Genomic DNA, 21,740 nt, shown 5'->3' on the forward strand with positions numbered 1-21,740 from the left:
GCCGAATAGAGGGGAATAATCACTTCCCTCGATCTGCCGGCAATGCTCCTACTAATCCAGCCAAGACGACCAGGTACCCATATTGAATGCAGACCCAGCAATATTTGATAAATTGGTTACTGTCCATTCAGGAGGTTATTTCCCACCTATTCATAAATAATGAAGATGCTCTAAGCGGAGGGGAGAGAGCTGTCCCATCTGTGTAGTTAATCCATCTCCCCGAGAGGTGGTAGCTATGTCACTGGTGGAAGCTATGTGGGTGGGTGTGCAAGCTGTGGTGTTTACATGGATCTATAAGTTTAATCAAACCCCATTTTTAAAAGCACTGTGGTCTGGGAACAGAACAGGAGATCGCTGAGGCAGGGCCTGTCCTTCAAAATCTTTAAGATCTCTGACTTACCTATACAGCAGTCATGGGGGTATAGCTCACTGGTAGAGTGTTTGATTGCACTTCAAGTGGTCCTTGGTTCAAATCCAAGTGCCCCCTTACAAACCTCTTTCTTCAACAAAAATAATAGCATTTCCATTATGTTCAGGAGTTCCAATGAATAGGGATCCCCGAAATGAATAAAAACACTCAATGTTTTCCTGTGCAAATGCATAAAAACCTAGCAAACATGTTCCTCCACTGAAATCAGTTCCAATCCTCTAAAGGATTAAAGAATCCTTATTGAGGTTGCAGGAAAAAAACATCCCGATGTGTAGAAAGAATAGTAAATATGGCAGGCGACAAGCTTGGCTTAACAGTGAAATCCTTGCTGATCTTAAACACAAAAAAGAAGCTTACAAGAAGTGGAAGATTGGACAAATGACCAGGGAGGAGTATAAAAATATTGCTCAGGCATGCAGGAGTGAAATCAGGAAGGCCAAATAACACTTGAAGTTGCATCTAGCAAGAGATGTTAAGAGTAACAAGAAGGGTTTCTTCAGGTATGTTGGCATCATGAAGAAAGTCAAGGAAAGTGTGGGCCCCTTACTGAATGAGGGAGGTAACTTAGTGGACAGAGGATGTGGAAAAAGCTAATGTACTCAATGCTTTTTTTTGCCTCTGTCTTCAAAAACAAGGTCAGCTCCCAGACTGCTGCACTGGGCAGCACAGCATGGGGAGAAGGTGACCAGCCCTCTGTGGAGAAAGAAGTGGTTCAGGACTGTTTAGAAAAACTGGACGAGCACAAGTCCATGGGGCCGGATGCGCTGCATCCGAGGGTGCTAAAGGAGTTGGCAGATGTGATTGCAGAGCCATTGGCCATTATCTTTGAAAACTCATGGCGATCGGGGGAGGTCCTGGATGACTGGAAAAAGGCTACTGTAGTGCCCATCTTTAAAAAAGGGAAGAAGGAGGATCCGGGGAACTACAGGTCAGTCAACCTCACCTCAGTCCCTGGAAAAATCATGGAGCAGGTCCTCAAGGAATCAATTCTGAAGCACTTAGAGGAGAGGAAAGTAATCAGGAACAGTCAGCATGGATTCACCAAGGACAAGTCATGCCTGACTAACCTAATTGCCTTCTATGAGGAGATAACTGGCTCTGTGGATGAGGGGAAAGCAGTGGATGTGTTATCCCTTGACTTTAGTAAAGCTTTTGATACAGTCTCCCACAGTATTCTTGCCAGCAAGTTAAAGGAGTATGGGCTGGATGAATGGACTGGGTCTGGGATGACTGGGACTATAAGGTGGATAGAAACCTGGGTAGATCGTCGGGCTCAATGGGTAGTGATCAACGCCTCCATGTCTAGCTGGCAGCCAATTTCAAGTGGAGTGCCCCAAGGGTCGGTCCTGGGGCCGGTTTTGTTCAATATCTTCATTAACGATCTGGAGGATGGTGTGGACTGCACCCTCAGCAAGTTTGCAGATGACACTAAACTGGGAGGAGTGATAGATACGCTGGAGGGTAGGGATAGGATACAGAGGGACCTAGACAAATTAGAGGACTGGGCCAAAAGAAACCTGATGAGGTTCAACAAGGACAAATGCAGAGTCCTGCACTTAGGACGGAAGAATCCCATTCACTGCTACAGACTAGGGACCGAATGGCTAGGAAGCAGTTCTGCAGAAAAGGACCAAGAGGTTACAGTAGACGAGAAGCTGGCTATGAGTCAACAGTGTGCCCTTGTTGCCAAGAAGGCTAACGGCATTTTGGGCTGTATAATTAGGGGCATTGCCGGCAGATCGAGGGATGTGATCATTCCCCTCTATTAGACATTGGTGAAGCCTCATCTGGATACTGTGTCCAGTTTTGGGCCCCACACTACAAGAAGGATGTGGAAAAATTGGAAAGAGTCCAGCAGAGGGCAACAAAAAATGATTAGGGGGTTGAAGCACATGACTTATGAGGAGAGGCTGAGGGAACTGGGCTTGTTTAGTCTGCAGAAGAGAAGACTGAGGGGGGATTTGATAGCTGCTTTCAACTGCCTGAAGGAGGGTTCCAAAGAGGATGGATCTAGACTGTTCTCAGTGGTACCTGATGACAGAACAAGGAGTAATGGTCTCAAGTTGCAGTGGGGGAGGTTTAGGTTGGATATTAGGAAAAACTTTTTCATTCAGAGAGTGGTGAAGTACTGCAATGGGTTACCTAGGGAGGTGGTGGAATCTCCTTCCTTAGAGGTTTTTAAGGTCAGGCTTGACAAAGCCCTGGCTGGGATGATTTAGTTGGGAATTGGTCCTGCTTTGAGCAGTAGATTGGAGTAATTGACCTCCTGAAGTCCCTTCCAACCCTGATATTCTATGATTCTATGATTAGATGCTCTAATGGTCTCTTCTGGCCATAATTTCTGAAAAACTGAGTGTAGGATTGGGAGCAGCGTCTGATGTTTCCCTGTCTAGCCGGCTTGCTGCCTAGAACGAACGCTGCTTGAGTGGGGTGATCCATAGGGAGTAGCTCAAACCTCCAAAGTGCCTGGCCAGGGGCAGGACATTAGCCCAGCAAGGGAGGGGTGTGGCAGTGACATCACAAAGGCCTTTTGCAGGACCTCAGACTATTGGTCAAAGGTGGTGGGGAGGTGGTGACCTCACAGAGAGATGCTGACATCAGCCAGGCAGGACTGGGGCGAGGGGCCAGGGAAACCTCAGAGACCCCTGTGGCTTTGCTTCAGCAAGTCTCCTTCTCCAGGTCTCTCTTTGAGGACTGAGAGACTATTCGGGTTCACGGACATGAGCGCCAGGAGGAACCTCTTTCGAGTTTTCTCCTTCCCTCATAGTGATTTTACTAGAAAACAGCCGTCCCTGTTTAGAAGGTAAGAGCCTCCTGGAGGTTTGAAACCTGTTCAGTCTGATCCATCTGGTGACAGTTGAATTCTAGGCATGGAAAACATGAGCTTAATGAGGCAGAATTTTATTCCACACCTGGGATTTTGTCCCTTAGAATCACTGGGGACATTGGGGTTTGTCCTTTTTGTTTTACCTTTTCCTCCATCCCTCCTTCCTTTCTCTTTATCTCTTGCTTCTTTTGTCCTTTCTCCTGTTCTCCTCCCAGCACCAGGAGGGTGTGTGTGTGTGTGTGTGTGTGTGTGTGTGTGTGTGTTGCGGGGGAGTGCTCTGCAGCTCCCACTGTGGGAGGTCCACACAAAAATGTGGGGCTGAAATACTGCTCGGGCAGTGATCCCCATCAGTGACCTGGGCCATCCTTTGGGCTGTCTGGTGAGAACCCTCAGCCTCCCGTCCTCAGTCTCTACCCTGATTGGCTGAGCAGGGGGTTATTGACAGGGAGGAGACTCAGGTCCTTGTTGGTCCCTTTTAAGACCAAGGAAATAAGTCAGAACCAGTTCTGTGTTTGATGGATTTTGCTGCTTCTCTGCATTAATGGTCTCTGAGCAGTTCATGATTCTCTCTAACATTGCAGTTCTCCTCAAATACTTGCTGAATAATTCCTGTGCACTGTTGTTGGTCTGGAGCTCATGTGAGAGCACTTTATTCAGGTAATTCAATGTCTGAAATTCAAGATCCGATGGTTAGTTTGAAAATCAGGGCTCTTGGGTCCTATTCCCAACTCTGCCACTGACTGGCCGTGTGACCTCAGACAAGTCAATTCTTCTTTCTCACATGTAGCTTCTCCCTCTTTCAAGTAGGGATAATAATGATCTGCTCCTACCTAGCTCAACACACTCACTCTTCCCCAACACACACACTGTCTCTACACACACACACACACACACACACACACACACACAGTCTCCACACTGAAGTTGAAAAGCAGCTGGCAATCTAGTAGGATGCCCATGGAACAACGGGAGAGAGAAACCTGCATCAATGAAAGTGCAGCCATGGAGACACCACACAGCAGCCTTCCCTAGCAGGGGCAGGGGGGCGAGAAGGGACGTCATCCGAGCTCCCTGCATCCAGGTCACTTTCCTCAGCCGGGCTGCGTCAGGGGAGGGCAGAGAGCAGCAGCTTCTGATGCTCCCCTCACAGCCCAGCCCAAGTGGGGAAAGTGACCAGGACGCAGGGAGCACATCGTGTTGCTCCTCGCTCCCCCCAGCCTCTGTGGGGCCACGGAGGAGCATTGGGGCAGGGGAGAGCAGTGAGCACCTTTGCACGGCCACACGGTGCCCTTTGACCCCCTGGAGCCCTGGGCGGCTGCCGGGGGCCCCACCCCTAAGGCCAGCCGGGCTCCCCAGCACGAACAGCAGAGACACAGGGAGACTGGCCACACACTGAGCAGAGGTAGCCTGGGCGGCTCGTAATGGAGGCTCGGGGGGGCTCAGCCTCCCCAAACCTTGCGTCGCCAAGGGGGCAGTGGGGCCCATGACTAGGGGCCCTGGCCAAATTGGGCCCCCCTGGGAAAGTCTCCCCCATGTCAGCCCCAGGGCTGGAGGAGCTCCCACTCCCTGCTACGGCCTGGGGGCTGCAGCAGGGGCACAGAGCTTCTCTGGTCTCGGGGCCGCAGCGGGGCCAGGGTAAAGGAGTGACAGGGTGGGGCCAGTGGGGGAAGGGGTGGAACAGAGGTGACAGTGGGTGGGGCCGTGGGTGGAAGGTGTGGAAGGGGGCGGAGCCACACACAGAAGTGGGGGGGTCATGGTTCCGGTGCTGGGGCCCCCGCACTTGTTCTCCCTTTCCCTGGGCTTTGGCATCACTAGCCCCTGCTTAGCGAGTAGGGGTCAGTGGTCCCCAAAATGTGGGGCGTGACTCCTAGGGGGACACAGAGGAAGATTGATGGGGGCACCTCAGGGCCTGAGCCAGCCCCCATGGAGGGCAGGGAGGGAGCCCCACTCAGCCCCACTCTGTCCCAGCTCTTCCCCAACCCCACCCTCAGCCTGGGCCCCTGGCTCCCAGCCCGGCCTCGACCCCCTTACCCCTGTCCGCACCCCTCTCCCCAGCAAGCAATGGCCCCACTCCCAGCCCCGGTTCTCGACCGCGGCTTCCGAGGGGCCACAGCCATGGATACGAGGGCGCAGTGTGAAATGTTTGGGGACCACTGGGTTAGGGTGACGTCCTCAATCACTTCTCTGCAGTCCAATGAAAGCGATTCCTCACCCACCCACCCCTCCGTCAGGACGGCCTAGGTACGTTCTGCTGCCCTTCACTCGTACAGGGAGGAGAATAACATTTCATTGCACTCAATGCTAAAGTGATTTGCAACCCACCACCATCCCAAACTGGTCATTTTGGGGAAGCGGCCCCATCATGCTGCATAGCTAGGCAGAGTAGGGGTGTCTATGCAAACACGGCCTGTTCCTGAAGTCTTCCCCCAGCTCCTCACTAGATGTGAGGGGGAGCTCATTCAGCCCCTGCTTATGCTTAGTATTTAAAAACTCCTTAGTGGCCCTATCTCTGCCGGCCTTAGATTTCTCCTCCTGTCCCTATTTCAGTAACTCAGATGAGGTGGGTGAGTGGTTAAGGTGATGCTGCTAATCCATTGTTCTCTGCACGCAGGGTTCAAATCCCATCGTCATGGGATGCATTTAGTCTTCACTCTCCTTTATAGACAACCATCTCCCCCCTTGGTACAATGACAGATCAAACAACGTTGCTTCTTGCAAACAAAAACCTTCTCAGAATCTCAGCTACCTCCCCCCCCTTGCTTCAAATAAAATGTCTAAATCCCAGATTTCTAAAAAAATTCACTAGTCCTGCATTTCTTTATCTCAAAAGGGAACAGCCTCATAATCTCCCCCAAACACCCTGGGACCTCCCCAAATAATTAAAATACCCCCAACCTGAGCAAGGCCACAACAGTGAACCAGAGCTAGTGTCTAGGCCAAGCTGTTCTGAAGGAGCCAACTCAACCATTTTCTCCCTGCTTCCCTTGGCAAAGTCTGACTGAGAAAACAAAATTCCCCAAACTGAAAAATTTCTGCTGAAAAACCACTACTAGTCTGTTTGGGGACTTTGGTTTGAATGTACTATTATTATCTTCTGATTTCTGAATCAGTTTTGTCATCCAGGTGTATTTCCAGCTGTTGAGTTGTGGGGGAGAGAGGCCAACTCATGATGTCTCTACCCCCCGTTTCATAGTTTCTTCCAACTGGCTAGGAAGTACCTTTGCTAGGATGTGAGTCAAGCAGTGTCCATTGTCGCTGTGCTATCTCGGAGAAGTCTGCATTGTACACGGTTCCTGGGATAGTCCTTGGCAGTGTGGATCCCTTTAATGGGCCAGCAGCGGGTCTGGCTCCTCCATTGTCACACCTGAAAGGCTGGTGGTGGGCATTTCCCAACCTCATCTCAGTAACACACACAGAGCAAAACTTCCTAGCCAATGCTACACACACAATCCAACACAATAGTAATGTTCAACAGACCAAGACTTTTGAAATGACACCTCACCAGGCAGACTTTGTACAAACCGTATCATCATTATAGGAGAGTGGTGAATATGGGGCTTCCAGGCTGCTGCTTTGAGCACAGCGAGCCACCCCTGGGCTGACATTGCAATGGAGACGTACCCTTAGAGTCCATCTCTCCTGGGATAAAGATGGCAGCAGGGCTGGCCTGGACCATCTGACATGGGCTCACGAAGCTAAAGCTGAGAGGCTAAAAACTGTGGTGCAGATATTTCTGTTCACACTGAAGCCTGGGTTCGGAAACCCTCACCCCTCGTGGGGTCTCAGAGGTTGGGCTCAAGCCCATCTGTCTGCCCTGTAATTTTATAGTCTTGCAGCTCAAGCCCCATAACCCTGAGTCAGCTGACCCGGGCTTTGCGACAGGTGCCCTGGGTGTGTTAATCGCAGTGCAGACATAACATTAGGCTACGTCTCCAGTGCAATGAAACACCCATGACTGGCCCGTGTCACATTAATCAGGGTCATGCGGCTTGGGCTGTAAAGTTGCAGTGTCCGTGTCTCGGCTCAGGCTCAGTCCCCTGCTCCAGGAGCCCAGAAGGTTGGGAGGGAGTTTAGCAAGTGGAAATGGTAAAACCGCAGGGGAGTATTACCCTGGACTCATGGCATTTCTCCATTGGTCTGTCTGCTCTGGGGCAGGGACAGAAACACGTCCCGCTGCTTTTGTTATTTCAAAGGGTGGTTTAGGATTTTGATTCTCAGACACGGTGCACAAAACAGGACTCAACCCTCGGCATAAACGAAAGGAGCTGCCCACAGATTCTGGCAGCCACAATGAGCATTTGGTGTGAGAGCTCAGACCTGCCCCTGTCCCAGAGGGACGGGGTCGTCTGTGAGGGGACTGGACCACTGACCTATCAGGTCCTAACTCCCAAACTTTCAGTAACTCTATCCTCAGTGCCTGTGAGTGTAATTTAAACCATAAGAAAAACCCCACTAGGCTAGACCGAAGGTCCATCTAGCTCTGAATCTTGTCTTCTGACAGTAGCCAATATCAGATGCCCCAAAAGCAACTCAGTAAGGTACCACTGGAACTTGAACCCAGGATCTCCTGTATACAAAACAGTGGTTTTAGCCAGCTAAGCCATGGTGCCTACAGCTGCTGAAGGGATCATGTCTGCACACACCTGACTCTCTGCCAACCTCCATCTGGGCCTGACAAGCTTTGCTGGTGTTTGGATTCAGTAAAGCAGAGGAGCAGGGGAAGTTTTACTCCCAAGGTTCTTTGGACAGGTCTACACTACAAAATTAGATCGGTGTAACTACATTACTCAGGGGTGTAAAAAATTTACCTCCCTAAGCAATGCAGTTATATCAGCCTAACCCCGGTGCAGATAGCGCTGTGTCAACAGGAGGGCTTCTCCCATCAACATAGCTTGGGGAGGGGCTTGGTTAGTGAAGATGAAGAGAATAGGTGGCCCATGGCTCTTGCATTTGGGGAGGCTGGGTGTGAGCGCTGGAAGCTCCCTAGAAGTGGGGGGCCCATTGGTGCCCAGACCATGGCACTGCCCCCCCCAGCCTTCTCCTCTCTCTGAGGCCCCACCTGTGCTCCCCCCTTGCTCCTGTTTGGCCACTTCCCACCCCCGCTCTTCCTCTTTGGCTGAGGACGGCTGATCCACCTTTCGCTCGCTCCTCTCCTCCCCCAAGGCCTTCCTGCCTCCTGCTCGTGCCTCTCCACCCCCTACCACATGGTCTGCCCACCAGCCGCCACCGCTCTGACATGTCCCTGCAACCCACCCTGCCCACTACCCACACCTCTGTGCCCCTCCCCTGAGACCTGCCCTGCCCACTGCCCCCACCTCCGAGACCTGCCCTGCCCACCGCTCGAACCTCTCTGCCCCTCCCCTGAGACCCACCCTGTCCATGTCTTTCTTCGGTCGTCTGTTGTTATTCCATGAAGCATCAAGAATGGAATAAAAAGCTGAGTTTACTCCAGGGTGAGGAAAGAAAGGAGCCACCAACTCCCTGGCATTGCTGCTTTAGTTAAAGTGTTTTAACTAAACAGCTATTGAATGTCCTCCCTATGCCCCTTGTGTCACCAGAGCACATCCATGCTAGCAGTTCTTGGATGGCAAGAGAGAGCAGTGCACTGTGGGTAACTATCCCACTTTGCAACTGGCTGCAGGGTGTTTTGGGAAGGGTTTGCAATGCCTCACGGGCTGGTACAGCATCACATGATGCAGGTTTCTCTATCCCACCGTTCCATGGGCATCTTACTAGATTGCCAGCTGCTTTTCAACTGCGGTGTGCGTGGCAGGGAAAAGACTGTGTGTGTGTGGGGAGAGACAGTGAGTGTGTTGGGGAAGAGTGAGTGTGTTGAGCTAGATAGGAGCAGATCATTATTATCCCTACTTGAAAGAGGGAGAAGCTAAGGCTGAGAAAGGAGAATTGACTTGTCTTAGGTCACACGGCCAGTCAGTGGCAGAGTTGGGAATAGGACCCAAGAGCCCTGATTTTCAAACTAACCATCGGATCTTGAATTTCAGACATTGAATGACCTGAATAAAGTGCTCTCAGATGAACTCCAGACCAACAACAGTGCACAGGAATTATCATACAAGTATTTGAGGAGAACTGCAATGTCAGAGAGAATCATGAACTGCTCAGAGACCATTAATGCAGAGAAGCAGCAAAATTCATCAAACACAGAACTGGTTCTGACTTATTTCCTTGGTCTTAAAAGAGAACAAGGACCTGAGTCTCCTCCCTGTCAATAACCCCCTGCTCAGCCAATCAGGGTAGAGACTGAGGACGGGAGACTGAGGGTTCTCACCAGAGAGCCCAAAGGATGGCCCAGGTCACTGGTGGGGAATCACTGCCCGAGCACTATTTCAGCCCCCCAGTTTTGGGTGGACCTCCCACAGTGGGAGCTGCAGAGCACTCCCCTGCCACACACACACACACACACACCCCTTCTGGTGTTGGGAGGAGAACAGGAGAAAGGACAAAAGAAGCAAGAGATAAAGAGAAAGGAGGGAGGAAAAGGTAAAACAAAAAGGACAAACCCTAATGTCCCCAGTGATTCTAAGGGACAAAATCCCAGGTGTGGAATAAAATTCTGCCTCCTTAAGCTCCTGTTTTCCATGCCTAGAATTCAACTCTCACCAGATGGATCAGACTGAACAGGTTTCAAACCTCGAGGAGGCTCTTACCTTCTAAACAGGGACGGCTGTTTTCTAGTAAAATCACTAAGAGGGAAGGAGAAAACTCAAAAGAGGTTCCTCCTGGCGCTCACGTCCGTGAACCCGAATACTCCCTCAGTCCTCAAAGAGAGACCTGGAGAAGGAGACTTGCTGCAGCAAAGCCACAGGGGTCTCTGAGGTTTCCCTGGCCCCTCGCCCCTGTCCTGCCTGGCTGATGTCAGCATCTCTCTGTGAGGTCACCACCTCCCCACCACCTTGGACCAATAGGCTGAGGTCCTGCCAAAGGCCTTTGTGATGTCACTGCCACACCCCTCCCTTGCTGGGCTAATGTCCTGCCCCTGGCCAGGCACTTTGCAGATTTGAGCTACTCCCTGTGGATCACCCCACTCAAGGAGCGTTCGTTCTAGGCAGCAAGCTGGCTAGACAGGGAATCATCAGACGCTGCTCCCAGTGCTGCACTCAGTTTTTCAGAAATTAGTCGACTTTATGGCCAGAAGAGACCATTAGAGCATCTAATCTGACCCCCTGCATATCACAGGCCTCCTGTAGGACACAAGAGCTACTTTTGGGGCAAACACATTCCAGAATTCAACCTCCCTGGCCACACAATAACAGATCTTAAGGTGGCCATCCTACAGCAAAAAAACTTCAGGACCAGACTTCAAAGAGAAACTGCTGAGCTTCCGTTCATCTGCAAATTTGACACCATCAGTTTAGGATTAAACAAAGACTGTGAATGGCTTGCCAACTACGGAACCAGTTTCTCCTCCCTTGGTTTTCACACCTCTACTGCTAGAACAGGGCCTCATCCTCCCTGATTGAACTAACCTCGTTATCGCCAGCTTGCTTCTTGCTTGCATATATATACCTGCCCCTGGAAATTTCCACTACTTGCATCCGAAGAAGTGGGTATTCACCCACGAAAGCTCATGCTGCAAAACATCTGTTAGTCTATAAGGTGGCACAGGATTCTTTGCTGCTTTTACAGATCCAGACTAACATGGCTCCCCCTCTGATACATTCCAGAAAGGCATCTAGTCTTCATTAAATGACATCAGGAGATGGAGAATCCACCACTTTCCTTGGTAGCTTGTTCCTGTGGTGAATCATCCTCGCTGTTGAATATATGTGCCTTAGTTGTAATACGAATTTGGGTATGGCTACACTTGAGAGTTGCAGCGCTGGTGGAGGCTTTCCAGCGCTGCAATTAGTAACTGTCCACACCTGCAGGGCACATCCAGTGCTGCAACTCCCTGGCTGCAGCGCTGGCCGTACACCTGGGTCTGCTTGGGGTATAACGATTGCAGCGCTGGTGCTACAGTGCTGCTCATAAAGTATGGCCACACAGCAGCGCTGTTATTGGCCTCCAGGGTATTAAGAGATATCCCAGTATGCTTTTAACTAAATTACTCTCTTTGTTTTGTTATGCTGCCTCTCTTTGTTTTGTTGTGAACTCGGGGCTCCAGGAGCTGCTTATCTAAAAAACAAACAGCTCCTGTTTGCTGTGATCAATCTGTGAACAAATCAAATGAGATAATCCACTACCTTGCTGTGAATGAGGCAGGCAGGGGGATGAGTGTTTGCTTGAGGATAGAAATAGCGGGGGCGGGGCGGAGAAAGGGAGTCCGTTGGAGCAGCTGCTTATCTAGTCTGCAGGCTGTTTGCAGTTAAGAGTAAGGGATCGGGAAAATTTTCTGATTTTGCAAGGCAGGGAGCTGATACATAGTGTCGGCTCCAAAAATCCACTCTCTCTCTCTCTCCCCCGGTCCCTGTCACACTCCACCCCACCCCCCTCTTTTGAAAAGCACGTTCCTGCCACTTGAACGCTGGGATAGCTGCCCATAATGCATCACTCCCAACAGCGCTGCAAATGCTGCAAATGTGGCCACACTGCAGCGCTGGTAGCTGTGAGTGTGGCCACACACCAGTGCTTTCCCTACACAGCTGTACGACCAGCGCTGTAACTCCCAGCACTGCAACTCTCAAGTGTAGCCATACCCTTTGTCTCTTTTCACCTTCCAGCCATTGGGTCTTGTTATGCTTTTCTCTGCTAGATTCAAGAGCCCTTTAATACCCAATCTTTTCTCTCCATTAAGACACTTCAATGAAGTCACCTTTCAATCTTCTTTTGATCAGCTAAACAGGTTGAGCTCTTTCAATAGCTCCCTAGAAGGCATTTTTCTCCGGCCCTCAGAACCTTTGGTGGCTCTTTGCTGCCCCAGCTCCAATTTCACAACATCTTTTTCAAATGAGGACACCAAAACTGGAGGCTATTCCAGTATCAGTCTCACTGATGCCGTGTCACCTCCTGTGACGTTATTGACATAATCTGTAACTGTATAGATCACCGTTGCGACCACTGTTCTATATTTGCAGCCAATATTGTAGAAAGGTTGTCGTGCAAGGGATCTATGGAGGGGTTCTGATTGGCTGATTATAATGATGCCATCTCTAGATGTGTATCATTTTTGTAGTTGACATTATGAATATTGGCTCTGTTCTGTCCATATTTCAAACTTGTGCTCTGCTTCCAGGGAACACCCCAGACAAGTTGGTGTCAGTTCTGCCTAGCCTGCTTGATGGCCCATTAAGGACCATCAGCTCTACAATCGACCCACTGAGAGAAAGCAGATACACCTTGTGACTCAGCAAGGTCTGCAGAGACCTGCCTATGGACGAACCCTAAGGTTTTTCTATGCCACATGCTGGATAGAGTGTCCTTGGGACAATGAAAGCAAAGACCACATGGCAAGAGACTATAAAAGGCTGATGCCTCGTCTCCAACTTGTCTTCAACCCTGCTTCATACCTCTGGAGAGACTTTGCTACAAACTGAAGCTCTAGACAAAGGACTGAATGACCCATCCCAGCTGTGGATGTACTCCAGAGACTTGATTTGAACCTGCAGTTTATTCCATCACTGCTACAAGCCTGAACCAAGAACTTTGCCATTACTGTATGTGAAGGGTTAAAATCTATGTGCATTTTATATAACAACCTGGTCTATGGATTGTGCCAGATCTTTTCCAGACCCGAAGTCCTGAGTATGGTCTAGCCCACTATGACTCTTTTGATGGTTTAAATTACACTCACAGGCACTGATGATAGAGTTACTGAAAGTTTGGGAGTTAGGAGCTGGAAGGTCAGTGGTCCAGTCCCCTCACAGATGACCCCGACCCTCTGGGACAGGGGCAGATCTGAGCTCTCACACCAAATGCCTCATTGTGGCTGCCAGAATCTGTGGGCAGCTCGTTTAGTTTGCACGGAGGGTTGAGTCCTGCTTCGTGCACCATGTGTGAGAATGAAAATCCTAAACCGCCCTTTGAAATGACGAATGCAGCAGGACGTGTTATTGTCCCTGCCCCAAAGCAGACAGACCGATGGAGAAATGCCATTGAGACCAGGGTAATACTCCACTGCCGTTCTACCTTTTTTACTTGCTACACTCCCTCCCAGCCTTGTGGGGTCTCAGAGCCCGGTACTGAGCCTGAGCCGAGATGGCTACACTGCAAATTTACCACCCCACAGCCCAAGCCCCGGGAGCCTGAGCTGGTATGGGGCAGCCCTGGGTGTTACATTGCAGTGTGGACATAAGCCTATTGTGTTTAATTTCTTAGGTTCTGCTGCCATCGTGTGGCCATTTCCTTCCCCTCCTTTCTGTCCAAAGCACAGAGCCCAGTTCCTCCAGAGGGAGAAGGACATCTTTCTTCTTTCCTTCCTCAACAGCCCTTTCCCTGGAGAGCCCTTTGCTGGGGTCTGGCTGGGGAACAGCCGTTTCTGAGGATTAATTTCATATTAATGGTGTTGATCTATAGATTTTACAGCCAGACTAGATGACTAGGTACCTCTGCTCTGACCTGATTCAGAACAGAGTCCAGAGAATTTTACCCAGTGACTCCTACATCCACCCCAAGATCTTCTGGCTGAACGAGGAGGGTTCATTCAGAAAGTCATCGTGTTTGGGTGTAAAGGTGTGAAATGATGGGGAAATTGGCCCCTCTTTCAAGTTTAAATGTTGTAACTTCTACATCTAGACCGGGGTGGCCACCCTGAGCCTGAGAAGGAGCCAGAATTTCCCAGTGTCACTGCCAAACCTGAACCTTTGTATGCAACTACTGAGTCAATTGTGAACCTTCCCATCATTGTCCTTTGTTCTTAATCCTGAGGCTATTGCCCCATCATGGGGCCATTTCCCGCCTCTCTTTCATACAGAAGCACAATTTTCTTTGCACAGACACAGGAACAGCAAGATCTTTCTCTGTCCCTTGTGCAAAGCAGGAGGCCAAATTCCATGGAAACAATGGACAAGCAGGGGGCTCTGGGCACATCCAGCCCTGGCCGTGAGATGTTCCCTCCCCTCTTTCTTTATGCCCCTGTTGTTATTTCATGGATTGTCTGGGATGGGGAAAAAGCTGAGTTCACTCCAGGTGGAGGGGAAAAGAACCCTGAAAATCTCAGGACCCAACCCTGCTACCGGGATCACTGAGGTGCTGGGAATCTGCCTGGGAAAAGGACTGTGTGAATTGTCAAGGTGGGGAATGAATAACAATCTACAACAAGATCCACCTCATTAAGCACTGACACAGGCTAATCCTGCTGGCAATAGAAGGGAAACTGGGAGCCATTCTTTGCTGTTCAGCCATGGAAACAGTGATCCAATTGCACCGCAGTGAATGTGCTGGGGAAAGCTGGACTTCACAGGCAGGTGGAAATAGCAGATCCTAGAAATACCTTGCGCTTCCCACACCACTGCTGCCACCAGGGCCTCACAGCATCCCCCACCATGACCTTGCAGCAGGGGATTGTAGCACCCCCAACCCAATGCAGGGGAGATGGCTGAGTGTATCTCTGCACCCTGAGACCAGGGCAGCCACTCTCTCTGCCCCACACATAGAATCTGGCCCTGCTGAAAAGTGACCCCTATGAACAAGTCACCTCCAGGAGAGCAGGTTGGTCCTCAGAGAGGGGAATGGGCTTCTTGTGAAGCTTATAGGTCACTGGATGCTCTGGAAACAGGAGGGCTCTGAGTGTAACCCATAGTAAACACAACCTGCTAGGGGATGTAGCTCAGTGGTTGAGCACATGCTTTGCATCTATAAGGCCCTGGGTTCAATCCCCAGCATCTCCATGATCCTTTTTTTCACCCTGCTCCTTTGCTCATGCCCAGAGGGGATGTGGCCCACCAGTCTCCCTGCAGGAGTTTCAGTCCTGCTCAGTGAGGGGCAAGTGACAATTGCATGGAAGGTCGGGGTGGGGGGAGGGGTTCTGCTCCTAAGTCACCTTGGTACGTTTAAGATTCCCACCTGCTGTGCTGCTTGGGACAATGGTAGATGAGAAGGGCGAATCCTCCAGCACTGGAGGGAAAGGTCCCAACTGCACAGACTGAGAGGCAAGGAAACAGAGGGCAGTCAGTGCTCAGGGAGGAGAGGGGTCAGTGATTTACTCCCAGCAGGGGACACTGTCTTTTTGAGTATCAGAGGAGTGGCCATGTTAGTCTGGATCTGTAAAAGGCGACAGAGTCCCGTGGCACCTTCTAGCCTAACAGACGTATTGGCGCATGAGCTTTCGTGGGTGAATCCCCACTTCGTCAGATGAATGGAGTGGGAATTCTGTGCCTGGCTAGCCAACTACAAAAGCAGTTTCTCCTCCCTTGGTGATCACACCTCAACTGCTAGAAGAGGGTCTCATCCTCCCTGATTGAACTAACCTCCTTATCTCTAGCCTGCTTCTTGCCTGCATACTTATACCTGCCCCTGCAAATTTCCACTACATTCATCTGACGAAGTGGGATTCACCCACGGAAGCTTATGCTCCAATACGTCTGTTAGTCTGTAAGGTGCCACGGGACTCTTTGTCTTTTTGAGGCGAGTGCTGCTGGCTTGGGATGGTGCTGACGATGGATAGAAAAAAGGCTGGAGTCAATGACAGATGGGACCACAGAAGGGGAAGGGGAATGGCAGCCCCACAGAAGGTCCTGGGTGCTCAGATGCCCCCAGTTATTGCACCCAGGCCTGTCCTAGAGAGAGAAAAGACACCGAGGGACCCAGCCCCCCTACAGTGATCCCATGGACAAGAACCTGGTTAGGAGTGGGGTGAAGGTTCCCTCTGGGCAAAAGGGAGCTGAAATCCCTCCGTGTCCTGGAATTTAAGCAATGAAAGCTTCAAACCCTGCACGGGTGTGGGCTGAGGTGCATCAGCAGAAGGTTGGGCTGGACAGGGGTGGCAGGTTTGTATAATTTTTGGTGATGCCCAGAATGGGACCAAGTCCTGCCCCACCTGCTACACACACCTGCCTAAGGCTCTGGGAAGGAGTTTGGTTGTGGGAGGGAGAGGGGTTGGGCTCTGGGAGAGTTTGGGTGCAGGGTCTGGGCTCAGTCAGAGGGTTGGGGTGCAGGAGTGGGTGTGGGGGGCAGGCTCTTGGAGGGAGGTTGGGTGCAGCTGTGGGGTCTGGGCTGGGGCAGGGGTTGCAGGAGAGGGTGAAGGGTGCATCATTTACCTCGGGCATCTCCCGAAAGCAACCCGCAGCCCCTAAGCTGGAGGGCCGGGGGCGTCTCTGTGCACTGCTGCCCACAGACTCCACCCCCGCAGCTCCCATTGCCACAGTTGGCAGTTGGGGCGGGGGCAGCATGTGGAGACCCCCCCACCCCCACAGTTGTTCTTCTCACAGCTGGCTGATGGGGGGCAGCAGGGGATCTCCTAAATCTGGGGGAATCTCTCTGTGCCCCACTGTTAGTTCTCCATCCTGTCTCCCCCTAACCACACACACCACTCCCCTCCCCATTATCAGTGTTTTAGAGAGACCCCTCCCTCCCTTTATGGGATACAGACTCTCTGTGACAGAGACTGACAGGGGCTCCTCTCTGCATGGCCCCAGTGGGGAAGGAAAGAGACTGGAGGAGGGGGAGAAGATGGGCAGAAGGAGTCAAATGGGGCAAAGCCAGAATAGAGGAGATTTTCTTCCTGTTAAAATGTACTGGAGTCTCATCGCTGAAAAGCCGCATCTTGAGTTAAGTTTGAACCAGCAGCCTTTCAATTACCAGGCAAAGGTGTGAACCACAGAGACTGATAACTGCCTGGTTCCCAAATGTGTTTAAAAAACATCTTCAGGGGTGCAACTGATTAGTGCAGAGGGGCCATCTGTTGGGGTTATGAGTTCAAGCTTTCTCTCAAGCCCTTGTTTCTCTTACCTGTGTAGTTTGTTTTGCCTAATTCATATACAAAGTGCTACACTAGAAAAAGGAGAGTAAGTTCTAAAATGTAGAGGTGGGTGCATACTTTAGAAACATCCCCCCTGTGCTGCCATTAGTTCCAGCAGATTGTTCACTGGAAGGGCAAATTGATTTCTTTGCTGCTGAGAAAGATGCCAGGACAGGTCTGTGGGCACCAGATCTCCCTGCTTCTTCCAGCTCCTTCCCTGCCCCAGTCACTGCTGTAGGAGGGTCCTATATGCACTGAGCCTAAACATTTTCCTGGGCCTTCTTAGCATAGTTGGCAGCATGTCAGTCTCATACTCAGTAGGTCCTGAGCTCACACCTCAGAAAAGACAATGGTTTTCTGCTCCCTGCTTCAGATTTTCTAAAGGAAATCAGACAAAAGAAGCTATAGGAGAGTGGTTCCTAGACACTCTAACACACACAGATTTTTCTAAGGCATTAACGTTTCCTTCTCTGTGGAGTTTGTATTCTCCATAGAGCAAAATAAAACAAAAACATGCAAGTCTAATACAGTATGAAACCCAATACAGATAAAATCTCACCCTTAGAGATCTTCCAATAAGCTTCTTTTGCAGACTAGAAGTATTTCTTGTCTGGGCCCAATCTTTGCACCTGGTATAGTCCTTGTTCCAGCTCAGGTGGTAGCTAGGGGATTTCTCATGACTGCAGCCACCTTTCTTCTGTTCCACCCCCTTATACAGCTTTGGTACAAGGCAGGAATCTTTTGTCTCTCTCCTGGGGAAAAGCCCCAGGTTTAAGATGGATTCCTGTACCAGGTGACATGGTCACATGCCCTGTGAGACCCCAAGCCTTCATTGTTCCTGGCCTGACTCACAGATGGTGCAGGACAGAGCCATCTCCAGTCAATTGTCCTGGTTAATGGGAGCCATCAAGAGTCCAAACCACTATTAATGGCCCACACTTTGCATCATTACAACAGGACCTCAGAGTTATAGCTCATATTTCTAGCTTCAGATACAGGAAAGATCGGTTCATACAAATAGGCTGAACACACACAGTAGATAATAAGCTTTGTAATGATACTGCACAAGAGACCTTTTGCATGAAGCATGTTCCAGTTACATTATATTCACACCCATTAGCATATTTTCATAAAATCATCAACATCACAGCAGGGAAGGGTTTTACTGCGGCACCTGGGAGCAGTTGAATTTCATGTCCAGGCTGTGCTATGAGTTCCTCCAGGTTTCCCATAAGCACACAGGGCCCTTAGCGGGTACTCTCGATACAGGAATGGCCCAGATACAATGAAGTGATGGGAATTGCATTTTCCTTTTTAATTTTTGAATTTCCAATGACATTTCTGTTTGTGATTTCGTTTTGCTTCATATAACTGTGTTTTCTCAGGGACTTGATATATACCAGGCTAACTAACAGCTAATAACGGGAGACTTCCAAGCAAGGCGTGGGTGAGCGGAAAAGAACTGTAAGAGATGCTGGTTTTCAACCTTGTATTAGATAAGAATAGAATGCAGATTGTAGCAGAAATTGCTAAGAGAAGTAAGCTATCAGAAAGGAATATGTACAAACAAAATGCAGTTGTTGCTCCTCAGTGTATGTCGCAAAAGGTATAAATGCTTGCCTTAATTGTTTATCTAACTGAGACCTACCTCGGGAGGGGAAACTCTGCCTGTCTGTACTCTCCCGAATAACTGCAGTTGCTCGAAATAAACGGCATAATATAATAACATTTAACATCCCTGTGGTGGGAAGAACATCTCAACAGCCCAACGCTGTGGTATTTAATTTCAAAAAGGGGAACTATACAAAAATGAGGGGGTTAGTTAAACAGAAATTAAAAGGTACCGTGACTGAAGTGAAATTCCTGTAAGCTGCATGGACACTTTAATGACACCATAATAGAGGCCCAACTTAAATGTATACCCCAATTTAAGAAGCACAGTAAAAGAACTAAAAAAGAGCCACCGGGGCTTAACAACCATGTAAAAGAAGCACTGAGAGACAAAAAGTCTTCCTTTAAAAAGTGGAAGTTAAATCCTAGAAAGGAGCATAAACATTGCCAAATTGTAGGTGACAAATCTGAGGAACTGTCACAGACTGAAGTGTCACTAGAGCAGGTTTTGGAATTAATTGATAAACTCAACATTAACAAGTCACCAGGACCAGATGGCATTCACCCAAGAGTTCTGAAAGAACTCAAATGTGAAGTTGCGGAACTATTAACTATGGTTTGTAACCTGTCTTTTGAATCGGCTTCGGAACCCAATGACTGGAAGTTAGCTAATGTAACGCCAATATTTAAAAAGGGCTCTAGAGGTGATCCCGGCAATTACAGACCAGTAAGTCTAACATCGGTACCGGGCAAATTAGTTGAAACAATAGTAAAGAATAAAATTGTCAGACACATAGAAGAACATAAATTGTTGGGCAAAAGTCAATACGGTTTCCGTAAAGGGAAATCGTGTCTTACTAATCTATTAGAGTTCTTTGAGGGGGTCAACAAACATGTGGACAAGGGGGATCCAGTGGACATAGTGTACTTAGATTTCCAGAAAGCCTCACCAAAGGCTCTTACATAAATTAAGTTGTCATGGGATAAAAGGGAAGGTCCTTTCATGGATTGAGAACTGGTTAAAAGACAGGGAACAAAGGGTAGGAATTAATGGTAAATTCTCAGAATGGAGAGGGGTAACTAGTGGTGTTCCCCAAGGGTCAGTCCTAGGACCAATCCTATTCACCTTATTCATAAACGATCTGGAGAAAGGGGTAAAAAGTGAGGTGGCAAAGTTTGCAGATGATACTAAACTGCTCAAGATAGTTAAGACCAAAGCAGACTGTGAAGAACTTAAAAAAGAGCTCACAAAACCAAGTGATTGGGCAACAAAATGGCAAATGAAATTTAATGTGGATAAATGTAAAGTAGTGCATATTGGAAAAAAATAACTCCAATTATACATAAAATATGATGGGGACTAATTTAGTTACAACAAATCAGGAAAAAGATCTTGGAGTCGTGGATAGTTCTCTGAAGATGCCCACGCAGTGTGCAAAGGTGGTCAAAAAAGCAAACAGGATGTTAGGAATCATTAAAAAGGGGATAGAGAATAAGACTGACTATATTATTACCCTTATATAACTCCATGGTATGCCCACATCTTGAATACTATGTACAGATGTGGTCGTCTCATCTCAAAAAAGATATACTGGCATTAGAAAAGGTTCAGAGAAGGGCAATTAAAATGATTAGGGGTTTGGAACGGGTCCCATATGAGGAGAGATTAAAGAGGCTAGGGCTTTTCAGCTTGGAAAAGAGGAGACTAAGAGGGAATATGATAGAGGTATATAAAATCATGAGTGACGTGGAGAAAGTAGATAAGGAAAAGTTATTTATTTATTCCCATAATACAAGAACTAGGGGCCACAAAATGAAATTAATAGGCAGCAGGTTTAAAACAAATAAAAGGAAGTTCTTCTTCACACAGCGCACCGGTAACCTGTGGAACTCCTTACCTGAGGAGGGTGTGAAGGCTAGGACTATAACAGGGTTTAAAAGAAAACTGGATAAATTCATGCAGGTTAAGTCCATTAATGGCTATTAGCCAGGATGGGTAAGGAATGGTGTCCCTAGCCTCTGTTTGTCAGATGATGGAGATGGATGGCAGGAGAGAGATCACTTGATCATTGTCTGTTTGATTCACTGCCTGGGCTGCTTCTGCTCTACAACTATAATTGTCTTTTTACACCAAAATCACTAACTTGAGCAGCCAATTCCATGTACAGTCCTAGTGGATGTAAGGCACAGGTAACCCTCTCTCCCCCACCTGGAGCTGATGAAATTCCTTGCTGGAAGGACACATGCTCCTACAAGTCAAAAGGAAAGGAGCTGATAGAAAAGATCACAGGACTGACCCCAAAGAAGGGTGAACTGCAAAAGTCAGAAGCAGGCAACTCATCCGGCAGAGCTGAGAGACCACAGTGAAGATGGTGCAAAGATCACTAAATTGGAATTAGCAAATGTGATTTTTTTTTTAAAACAAATCTTTGGGAAGCCCTAATAAAGGCATTTCTTACAGTTCTCTCCGATTTGGATTTTCTGATATCTAATAGGGAATGACATTTGATTGAAGCTTTTCTCAAATGCAGAGCATGTGTAGGGTCTCTCTCCACTGTGGATTCTACGATGTCTGACAAAGTCTGAGTGCTCAGTGAAACTTTTCCCGCACTCAGAGCATGTGGAGGGGCGCTCTCCTGTGTGGATTCTCCGATGTGTGATAAGGTTTGAGCGCTGATTGAAGCTTTTCCCGCACTCAGAGCACATGTAGGGCGTCTCTCTTGTGTGGATTCTCTGATGTGTGATAAGGTGTGAGCGCCGACTGAAGCTTTTCCCGCACTCAGCGCATGTGTAAGGCGTCTCCCCTGTGTGGATTTTCTGATGTCTGATAAGGACTGAGCGCCGATTGAAGCTTTTCCCGCACTCAGCACATGTGTAGGGCGTCTCCCCTGTGTGGATTTTCTGATGTCTGATAAGGACTGAGCGCCGATTGAAGCTTTTTCCGCACTCAGAGCACGTGTAGGGTGTCTCCCCTGTGTGCATTCTCTGATGTCTGATAAGGACTGAGCGCAGACAGA

The 21,740-nt window shown here is 49.0% G+C and overlaps 2 non-coding genes across 2 annotated transcripts; both read left to right on the forward strand.

Annotated features, from left to right (window-relative positions):
- Nucleotides 1-415: 415 nt before the first annotated feature.
- Nucleotides 416-487, forward strand: TRNAC-GCA. The gene has a single exon. It is a non-coding gene; the product is annotated as a tRNA-Cys (tRNA).
- Nucleotides 488-14,971: 14,484 nt separating this feature from the next.
- On the forward strand, nucleotides 14,972-15,043 carry TRNAA-UGC. The gene has a single exon. It is a non-coding gene; the product is annotated as a tRNA-Ala (tRNA).
- The last annotated feature ends 6,697 nt before the right edge of the window (nucleotides 15,044-21,740 follow it).

This window comes from Mauremys mutica, unplaced genomic scaffold, assembly GCF_020497125.1.
Source record: "Mauremys mutica isolate MM-2020 ecotype Southern unplaced genomic scaffold, ASM2049712v1 001076F_np12_obj, whole genome shotgun sequence".
Lineage (NCBI taxonomy): Eukaryota > Metazoa > Chordata > Testudines > Geoemydidae > Mauremys > Mauremys mutica.